This window comes from Lepidochelys olivacea (assembly GCF_965140295.1).
Source record: "Lepidochelys olivacea isolate rLepOli2 genome assembly, chromosome: 10".
Taxonomy (NCBI): domain Eukaryota; kingdom Metazoa; phylum Chordata; order Testudines; family Cheloniidae; genus Lepidochelys; species Lepidochelys olivacea.
Genome location: NC_140420.1, coordinates 70,662,013 through 70,672,361, shown reverse-complemented (window position 1 = coordinate 70,672,361; position 10,349 = coordinate 70,662,013). Strand labels below are relative to the sequence as shown.

At 44.6% G+C, this 10,349-nt stretch overlaps 1 protein-coding gene across 2 annotated transcripts in view; it reads left to right on the top strand.

The window, feature by feature from the left end:
• The first annotated feature begins 6,703 nt into the window (after positions 1-6,703).
• ACAN (aggrecan) overlaps positions 6,704-10,349 on the top strand; it is a 75,970-nt gene continuing 72,324 nt past the window's right edge. For both annotated transcript variants that reach the window (XM_084641068.1, XM_084641066.1), the window contains exon 1: positions 6,704-7,078. The gene's annotated coding sequence lies outside the window, so the exon portion shown is untranslated. The remainder of the gene's footprint in view (positions 7,079-10,349) is intronic.

The window sequence follows — 10,349 nt, the reverse complement described above, 5'->3', positions numbered from 1 at the left end:
CCTTCACACTGAGTAAGCAATACAATCCACCCTCTGGTTACCTTCCTTATTTAGCCACAGTAAGTCTTTAAAAATTACTAATTAGTGTTTAACGTGCAATAACTGTCCTACAAATGGTAAATGAAGTGCACACGGAGGACTTTAAACAAAGGGGTAACTGATTCTTCCAATAATTCGTGTGTCTGACAAAAGGTGATGGTCTTAATGAGAATGGTCAAAGCCGCCCCATGGCACAGGGACAGAATCCATCTCTGCCAACTGGCACAAGCCCAGAAGGGCTGGACTCCCTGGGATCCTCCTGTGTATTGAAGCAATAAGGGATGCAAGCAACAGGAAATACTAAGGATGCTTTCAAAAGGGCTGCCCCTTACTAGCCCCAGGAGGTCTGCGGGTGACAGTATAGGCCAGCCAGGATGTCTGTGTGAGTGACTTCCAGCTGAGAGATAAGACAGTAGCAGCACAAGGGGGAGTGGATGTAAGAAGGAGGATAGGGATTCCCTATAACACAGCATGCAGGGTAGCCATTTAGGGACAGGAAGGTTTGAGTCTTGGCTGCACTGGGGTATACATTACAACTGTTGGCCCTAAAGCAGGACAAATGTCGCCATTTTTGTTGCATTGAATTCCAGGCAAAAACTCACTGTTTCACACTGTGTGTTCTATCCTCCCACCCCACCCGATGTGGTCCAGCAGGGAGCAGCTCCCTCATTAAAAGGGAGGAGAGGGGGACTGGGGCTAGGGCATTTGGGGGAGGAGCCATTTACTCTGAAACTCCACCCCCTCCAACTTGGTCTGCCACTGTTCAGAGTAAATAATCATCTGGCTCCAAGGATGCTGCAAAGGCCTGCTTCCCCACCCCCCACCCCCCGGATGAAGACAAAGGGTGGTAGGGGCAGAGGTTTATATGGGGTGATTGTGGGAGCTATAATTACTATGAGTGAGGAGTTCAATGTAGCTCGTTTTGGTTGGACGGTTTGTTATGTATCTTGAGGATTTTATTCCTTGTGTCTTGCATGTTTTATGTTTTATGAAATCACCCAGAGTTCTGCCTCTAGGTGGATTTGAGAAAGTGAAATTAATTCACAAATGCGGTGTTATTATAAGGAAGCGTTATTTACCCCTTCACATAACACAAGCACCAGGGGTCACCCAATGAAATTAACAGGCAGCAGGTTTAAAACAACAAAAGGAAGTATTTCTTCACACAACGCACAGTCAATCTGTGGAACTCGTTGCCAGGGTGGGTTGTGAAGGCCAAAACTATAACTGGGTTCAAGAAAGAATGAGATACGTTCATAGAGTATAATAGGTCCATCAATGGCTATTAGCTAGGATGGTCAGGGATGCTCTGACTGCCAGATGTCAGGGCTGGATGACAGCGGATGCGGACCACTTGACAATTGCTTTGTTCTGTTCATTCCCTCTGGGGCACCTAGCATTGGCCACTGTCAGAAGACAGGATCTTGGGCTAGATGGGCCATTGGTCTGACCCACTGTGGCTGTTTTTACTCTATATGCATTTTTATGATGTCCATTATTATCATCGCAATCTTTTTTTCAGTATGTACATTTTTTCAGGGCAGTGGCTGTTTTGAGAAAGGTGGCTGATCACCCGTTTTTAGTTCAAAGCCATCTTCACTCCAAAATGGACTCCTTTTTTGTTTTGGAACTACAGTCCATTTGCAATGAAAATATTTACACTCCCACTGCCAAGCAGAATTTTTCAGGCAAATGGGTCCTTTTAAAATTAATGATGGGATGTAAAAAAAAAAAAAAACTACTACCTACTTGAGATGGAAATCCTTTGGCAATTTGTTCCAAACATTTCACAAGCCTCTAAATGGCCACTTCCCCTGTTAAAAAAACCAGTCAAATGACCTTTCTTCAAGCCCCTCTTGAAGGAACATGGGGATAGATTTAGTCATTTTTTTTAAAATGCCCCCCAAAGTAGCTATTTTTCAATCACAATTTCTGTGAAAATATGTTGTGGTTTTTCCATGAGCTCTCCCCATAGACAAGAAATTGGGGCAGTTAGCAGATACTGAACAGTTTCTGTCCTTTTCCTGAAATTGCTAATGAGGAGACAAGGAAAAGAAGAGAATTCCACTTTTCTAGCTGCTCAGGTCTAAAGTGGAATTTTTTTAACTCCTTTGGCTTCAGACCACAAAAGGATTAAATGGGCTTCTCGTCTCCAAACCACAGGTGGTGCTGAAGGACAATCCAGGGTTCACAGCCTGTTCATGGTGAAACCAAAAAATGTCGGTTAATTTCCCTATGGATTATTTCAGTTATGGTGAGAAAGGGTTGAACTTTGTGCTGGGGTATGTGTGGAGTAACAAGGAGGCCAAGGCTGAGATGTGTTTGAAGGACATGAAGTCCTGGAGATCCAAAGCAGACTCTATGATCATTACTAGAGGGATCTAGTTTTATGGGATTCTGATTCCTGCTTTTTCACTCCATTTTTGATATATTGAACGCTACCCATAACTGCTCACATGAGTGTCACTCATAGGGCAAAGCATACACATTCAGTCTGAACTGACTGTTATCTTAGGTCAAGAAAGCTGAACAGTAGCGTGTCCATGAGAGTCCATGTGCTGTGCACTCGTGTGCATGTATCTCTCTCCCTTGTTACAGGCTGTAGTAACTTGGTAAGTAATATGGTTGCCGTCTCTGGGCCTGGGCTCTCATCCTCTGGTCCATGGATGGTGGATCAGACCTCTCACAGACAGGATCATACCCCTCGCAGACAGGCTGAGTTCTTCGGCATGTAAAGGCATAAGACACAGAAAACAAAGATGTAAGAAGTTGCAAGGTGTGTCTCTAGAGTCATGCCATTTCTACTGACTGCAGAGAGATCTCCCCCATTGCCCTTTAGACCTCTAACATATTGGAACCTGGGAAAGGGTTTCTCTTTAAATTAAAATCTCACGCTGAGCTGATGAAGGAGATGGGGGGAATGATTTAGCTCTATGCCCAGATCTGCCTCTGAGATATGATAACTTTCTTGTGAGTAGGCAGATTGCCTATCCAAGTGTGTCTCCATGCTGCGTGGTCGGCGAACATTAGCTGTCAGGATGATGGATGCAAAGCCACCAAGAAAGGGTGTGGATTCTGTGAGGTGACCTATAAGGTCACCTCCACATCTACTAATGTGATATATGCCATCATGTGCCAGCAATGCCCCTCTGCCCTGTACATTGGCCAAACCGGACAGTCTCTACATAAAAGAATAAATGGACACAAATAAGACATCATGGTAACATACAAAAGCCAGTAGGAGAATACTTCAATCTCCCTGGACAGTCAATAACAGATTTAAAAGTAGCCATCCTTCAACAAAAAAACTTCAGAAACAGACTTCAAAGAGAAACTGCAGAGCTACAATTCATTTGCAAACTTAACACCATTAATTTGGACTTGAATAGGGACTGGGAGTGGCTGGCTCACTACAAAAGCAATTTTCCCTCTCTTAGTATTGACATCTCCTCATCAATTATTGGGAGTGGACCACATCTACCCTGACTGAATTGGCCCTGTCAGCACTGGTTCTCCACTTGTAAGGTAACTCCCTTCTCTTTATGTGTCAGTATATTTATGCCTGCATCTGTAATTTTCACTTCATGCATCTGAAGAAGTGGTTTTTTTACCCATGAAAACTTATGCCCAAATAAATCTGTTAGTCTTTAAAGTACCATCGGACTCCCTGTTGTTTTTGTGAGGTGACTGTGGACATCAGGTTTAACAGTGAAACAGACAAGGAGGCATATTTGAAATGAGGAACGGGATTAAAAAAAATTCAGGGAGAGAGAAAAAACTATTATAATCATAAAACAGGAAGGCAAGGGAGGGAGTGGGGAACAGAGAGGGAAATAGATATTTAATACCATGTCAAAAGAGATAGATAGAGGGAGAAAGGCTGAATGGGGAGGTATGTGGCTTAGATACAAGGGAGTAAGTTGTCCATGGAACATGCCTGGGATATAAAACTTCACCAGCTGTCACAGGCAGGGCCAAGCTACTAAAAGCCACTGAAGAGCTTTGGGGCTTCAGAGCCAGCGGGGAAAGAAGTTCCAAACAGATATAGTGGTAGAAGGTCAACATTCTTTCTGGACACCTCCTCATTGAGGGTCTGGGCCATTCAAAGACAACTGGTAATGAGGTGCTGAGGAGTTGCAATCCACTAGACTGCCATGTAGGGGAGCAGTTTGAGAGCAACTTCGAGGATCTCATCCAGGGCCAGGGAAAGGTAGCATCTTTGGCTAACAGAGAGTGCACAAGACCTAGTGATGAAGCATTGTTGGTAGTAAGCTTGGAGAAGGATGTGTGCCCTGTCCTTATATCCAGGAAGGAAAGTGTGTGCCAACAGCTGTCACAAATCGAGTGCGGTGATTTCTTTTTCAGGGAATAGTAAATTCACCAAAAATTGTAGTTTTTTGGGGGGCACTAAAACTCTTCATAAATATGGGTCGAATTTGCCAAATATTTCAGCTGAAAAACAAACTAAAAACAAAAATTTTGGAAAGGTCCAAATGGTTCGTTTTGAAAATGTTGTTTCGAGTCGATATTTAGCACGTTTCTATGAACCCAGATGAGATTTTTTCAGCAGTTCATTTCCTCAAGAAAAATAAAAAAATTTAAAAATTCAGATTTGGTTGGAAACAAACAGAATTTTTTTTTCTGGTTTTCTGGGTCAACTTCTGAACCGAAAAATCAATTATTTGCTCAGCTCTAATCACGAGAGAGGAGGAGGATCGGTAGTTAAGGAAGTAGCTGACTTTGGAATGAGGGGACTCAGAAGCTCCTTGACCGACAAGATGATTCCCATTGGCCTTGCACATGTGTCTGTTCTTATCACTCTGGCGACTTCTAGTCACACAGCCAGTCCTAAGGAGCTTTCTCTCAGGCTTGGCTGATTGACTTTCTCTCCTCTGAGGTATGGCAGTGGGGAGATGGCTTCCTTTTAAGAAAGCCAGCAACTCTTTCCTCTGAAGTCCTGGGTTTTTCCACAGAGCCGGTGCTGCAAAAGCAGCGGCATTAAACTGCAGTTCTGTGCTGTACAGATGACATTGTGGGGCTCCTTGTTTATCATCACAGAGTTTCCAGATCAAATGTGGACAGCGAGAGGTGAAAAGAGGTGTTTTTAACTGTGCTATTCCAAATGGACACTATGGTGGTGGGACAATAAGCACCTTACAAATGATGGACAGACACTCAGCCCAACCTGGAGGGCCCTCTGTAGGTATGAGAGAGGAAGTCAGGCTCCATGGCCCAGTCATTCCTTGGTTTTTCTGTTGAGGCTGCCACTAAGGAGTATCAGTTGGGAGGTTTTCAGGTGGACACCTATCAACTAGATTGAACCAGCTACTCTTTGCATATAGGCCACCCCACAGCCATCATAGAGTAACAGCTTTTGATCACTATTGGCATAGGCTGGATTGGATATGGCAACCTGGAGATGAAATCCTCTGCAATGTCCCACCAGCCAGCCATCCCCTCTGTCATCCAGTCTTTCTACCAGCCAAGGTTTAAATCTGCAAAAGCAAATGTATTCTATCTGTTCAGAGACCAACTTCACTGCCACTGGAACTTGCCCACGGCCAGTAGAGTGAACACCCGGTGAAATGTTTCAAATCGCTGTGCCCTCAGCACTTCCCCATGTCATCAGACTACCTCAGGACTAAGGCTGCATTTATTTATTGGAAGCTAGCTGAGGTTTTTTGGTCATTGCTTCATTCCCCACCATTTCCAAGCTCTTCCTGGCTCGGTGTTTTCTCCCACCTCATCTTTTATTCTACCCAGCCTTTAAACAGGCTTTTTTCGTTGACAGTATCTCGTTACTTCATCACTTTTAAGTGCTCATTGGTTACTGAGGTTTTGAGGCCCTTTCCATTCCTTAGCACTGGAAATCCTCACCAGCTTTCCATCTCCAAATTCCTCCTTCCACCGCCTGTGCCCCTCTTCTTTCTACTCTCGCCCCCTCCCCTCACTAAGTCACACAGTCAAAACCACACCATGAGTGCTCTAAACAGTGGTTCTCAACCTATGGTCCCCGGACCCCCTGGGGTCTGTAGACTATGTCTAAGGGGTCTGTGAAAGGTTGTTGTTACTATAGAACTGTCGTTTTCAACCTGGGGTCTGCAGACTATGTCTAAGATTTCCAAAGGGGTCCGAGCCTCCATCTGAAATTTTTTAGGGGTCCGCAAATGAGAAAAGGTTGAGAGCCACTTTTCTAAACTTTTTTTAAATTTTCTGCTCATTCCGGGCTCTCTCCATTCTACATTACTCCAAATAAGTCTGTTAATTCCCAATCAGACTGCAGTGATATCGACTGCATTGCAGGCATATTCTAACACTCTTTAATTAACTTTCTCTTATTTTATTCAGCATAAACCCTGCATCTCTCTCTTCTCATTACCTAACCTATTCCTTTCTATCAACTTGTGGTCCCCAGTCTAGCTGGCTCCAAACCGGAGAGCTATGTTTAATCCCCATCCCCTCCTCCCCATTCAGTTTTCTCCCTTTGCAGTTTTTTTTAAGTCATCTTTTCTTTTCTTTTTCTGCTTTTTTTCCACTTTCCAAGAGGCTGGGCTTCCTTTCTGTCCTAGAGCCCTCCTATTTCCCCCTGCCCATGTGTTATTTCTCCTGGATGCCTGCCTACCTTTACTCTGCGAGTTTGAGGAGGATCCAATACACTTAGTAATCTGCCAGCTATTCCAGGAGGTATCTAAGGAGGCTGACAGGAGGAGTCTGAAGGTCTCTCTTACAGCCAGTGGCAGCTATGGTCTGATGTTGCAAACCGTCTCTCTTTTTTCACACTCCAATATAGTACTCTTCAACTGTGCTGCTGCTCCTGCTGCCACTGTCTGAAAGGAACCTGACATACCACACAGGGAATTTTGATTTCTTCTGGGGGGGACTGTGAAGAAGACCCATCTGGAGGCTGTGAAGAAGACATACAGTAATAGCAAGAAGTGGCAAGCCCTTTCCTTATTAAACACAAAAAAGGAGAAAACCTAACTTTGCGGCCAGGTGTATGGGACTTAGATTCTTGAAACACTGCACTGAACTGTTAAAGGTAACGTATAGCACTTTCATCCATCATCTCTGCTTTAGTATTTTTTAACCTTTCTTTTTCTTTCCTCAGTGCCCTAAGGAAGCAGGGTACCGATATTTGGATTGGTTGTTTCCCTGGTGGGCAGGGGTTGGAGGATGTGAGGGAATTTGCTAACAGAGTGATCCCAAACTTCTCTAATAAGTTCCACGCACGCACACGCACAGCTCCAGCAAGAGGAAAGTTTGCCTAGAACGTAAATATTGTTCAAGGTTGCCAGGAGCACTTTCTGGATATTAAACCTACAGCCAGAAGCGGCAACTAGGTATTGAGTTTGTTGGTTCCCTTAGCAAAAAAAAAAAAAGAAAGCTTAGTGTCTGGTTTTAAAGAAAGCCGTGCCAAGATCAACAGGTGGGAGTGGAGGAGGGGAGGTTAGTTCCCCCCCCTCCTCCCAAGCGACCCCCTAAACCCTGAATGTCTCTTTAAGACTGATTTCAGCTGGCAGCTGAGCACCGAGGACAGTTCTCACACTGATGATGAGCACTGTGGGAAGGAGCCGCTGCTTTTTCTTTTCTTTAGAAATGTCCTAACCTGGGTTTATTATTATTATTTATTATTATTGTTTATTATGATGTTCCATAGAGGGCAAAGGGAATAACTTAGCTAAAGGACTGTTGATCCCTGCATAGGGGATGGCTGGTACATCAATTCATCCCAGCAATGGGAATAAAAAGGGATTGGGCCCTGGAGGTGTGCACACTGCTTGTGTAAGAATCATGGCAGCTGGAACTGAGCAACCTGTAGTGAAAGAGGCAGCAGAGATGCTAAGAGCCTCTCTAAGGACCTGCCTCTCTTTCTGAATGAATGCACAGACAGAGTTTATTCTGAGCAATAGTCTGCAGGGAGTGCAGGCTTCATGTATTCATTTCTCCCAAACATTATCAGCATTTTCTCCTTAAATCAGTTAATTGCTTTTAAAAGTTTTCATTTAAATCTGATGCCAAATAAAAATCTTCCCACCGAATGCTGCGGAAAGCCTGCCCCGGTTTAACTCTTTCCTTCTGAGCTTTCTGGCCAAGCACTAAAACCTTTAGTTTGTAAACTTTAATGTTCATCAAATGCCATTGGTTTTAGTCTGCAAAAATGAAAAAGAATTCCCAAAGGGCAATAGCAAGGGGGGTTGCTGAGCCTTCCTCGCTGCTTTTGTTTTTTTTATTTGTTCGGGGGTTTTTCAAACGACTGATCAATAAAACCCAGGTAAGGGTCTTTGGCTCTGAGGGAGGAAACAATCAGTAGATTTTTCAGACTCTTCTCCCACCCAGTGGCATCACACAAATTTGGAAGTTGAGCTACTGGCCTAATTCCAGTAAGAGTTGCTGATTTACAACTTTAACATCTGGGGAAGCAAACTTTGATCTGTAGAAAGCTTGGGTATCTCTAAACTAATCCTCTTTCCTTGGCATTGCTGGTTGCTCTGGATGAGTTATGCCACACATAATCTGATTTTTTTTATATTAAATTCCCATGCTTGCTATAAGTAGATATCTCGACTGATTCTGTCTGTAGAGTGACAGATCAAAGTGGTTATTTCCCCCCTCACTGAGACATTTCAAGTTGGTGTCAGAGTGCTGGCGGGGGAGGGAGACATACTGTAGAAGCAAAGGTGTTGCTTGCTCACATGCTTCTCAGGTTAGGGTTGGAGGCTGGATTTAGGCAGCTGGAGCAGTCTGAAGATTTGCATACACCGGCTGTTTGTTCTCAGTAACATGCACGGCCTTTGCGGGGGTGGGGGGGGTCCATCTGTTCCACTGGAACTACTTTTTAATGTTCCCTGTAATCAACTCCACCTACAGCAGCAGTTACTTGACAGCGGCACAAAGTCTTGGACAATCAGTGGGGAAAGAAACCCGAGAAGACAGGAAAGTGAGGGAGTGGGGAAAGGGAACATGAGAGAGAGAGACTAACTTGAAAGAGCATTAAATAACATTTAGCAGGCACCTGTGCTTTACATCTTCAGAACAAATAGGAATTCACCACTACTACACTCTTATGTAATTAGAATGGGAAGGTAAAGTGTCGGGGCAGGTGGGGGGGGCAGGGGAGAATGGCTAATACCCAATAAAACAATGTAAGAAAAGATTAATACATATATAAGTGATGGGGGAACCCAAGTTATTCATGGCTTGTTCAGTGATCTGATATCTAATCAGGGATTCATACAGTAGCCTGAAATCTGGGGGAAAGAAATGTGTTATAGTATTTCCCTTCTGTGGTGTAGATCCTCAGCCAGTGTATATTGGCTTCAATTGACTTCTTTGGAGCTACTCCGATTGACACCGGCGGAGGATCTAAGCATGTATGCATTCAGCTGGGTGCTACAGTGGCGGTGGCCAGCTGTTCAATTGCACCGTCCCATTTTAAAAATCAACAGGATCCTTCTAAACATAACAAGGCCTCTTTCCCCCTTTCACCCTCCTGCCCCATCTGCCCCCTTCCCTTTGCAGGGTTCGAGCAGCGTGTTCTGCTCCCACAAGATGATGCCAGTCTTGCCTGGTCTCCCTCCACCCACTCCAATTTCCATGCGCTGAACAAACCGGTCTGTGTGTGCAGTTCACAGCCAGCTTCCTAGCAGCAGCAACAACAAAAGCCGTGTTCATGGCAGGGTCTGGACCACATACAGTGCCAGAGCTCAGCTACTGCAGAGCCGCTCAGAACATTCAGGGCCATTTACAGGGTGAAAGGGAGAGAGAGAAGGAAAAGAGAGGGAGCCGTTATATAAAAAAATACTTGAGCCCAATGCAACAACGGAAACCTTACAGTTTACTTTTAAAAACTCAGAGCCTCCTTGTGAAAGAGCAGAACAGCTCAGCCTGTGTGTGGAGCTGATCTGCGGGCTCCGGCTGCATGTACAAGGGGAGAGTGTGTGTGTGAGTAGCTCCCTCTCCCTCGCTTTCAATGGACTTACAGTATACACCTAAAGAAGCTTTTTGTTGGGCTCATGAATGGATGTGGTGGGGGGGAGGCATTTGTAACGGTCACCATCCAGCTTTTTAGATTCTCTTCACGTTGAGGCTTTGCCTGGGTTTTTTCTTTGTTTGTTTGTTTTTAAATAAAAATTTCCACTTCTTCCCTGTAAGATGCTGCATCTCCTTCGGGATCAGCTTGCCCTTTGCACACATTGCTGAAAGCTGGTCCAGACTAGAGAGGGCACAGGGTGTGTATGTGTGTGTGGGAGAATAGTGGGACACTTGGCTTCAATCCCAAATGATGCCCAAAAGTCTCCATGGGCCTTGGC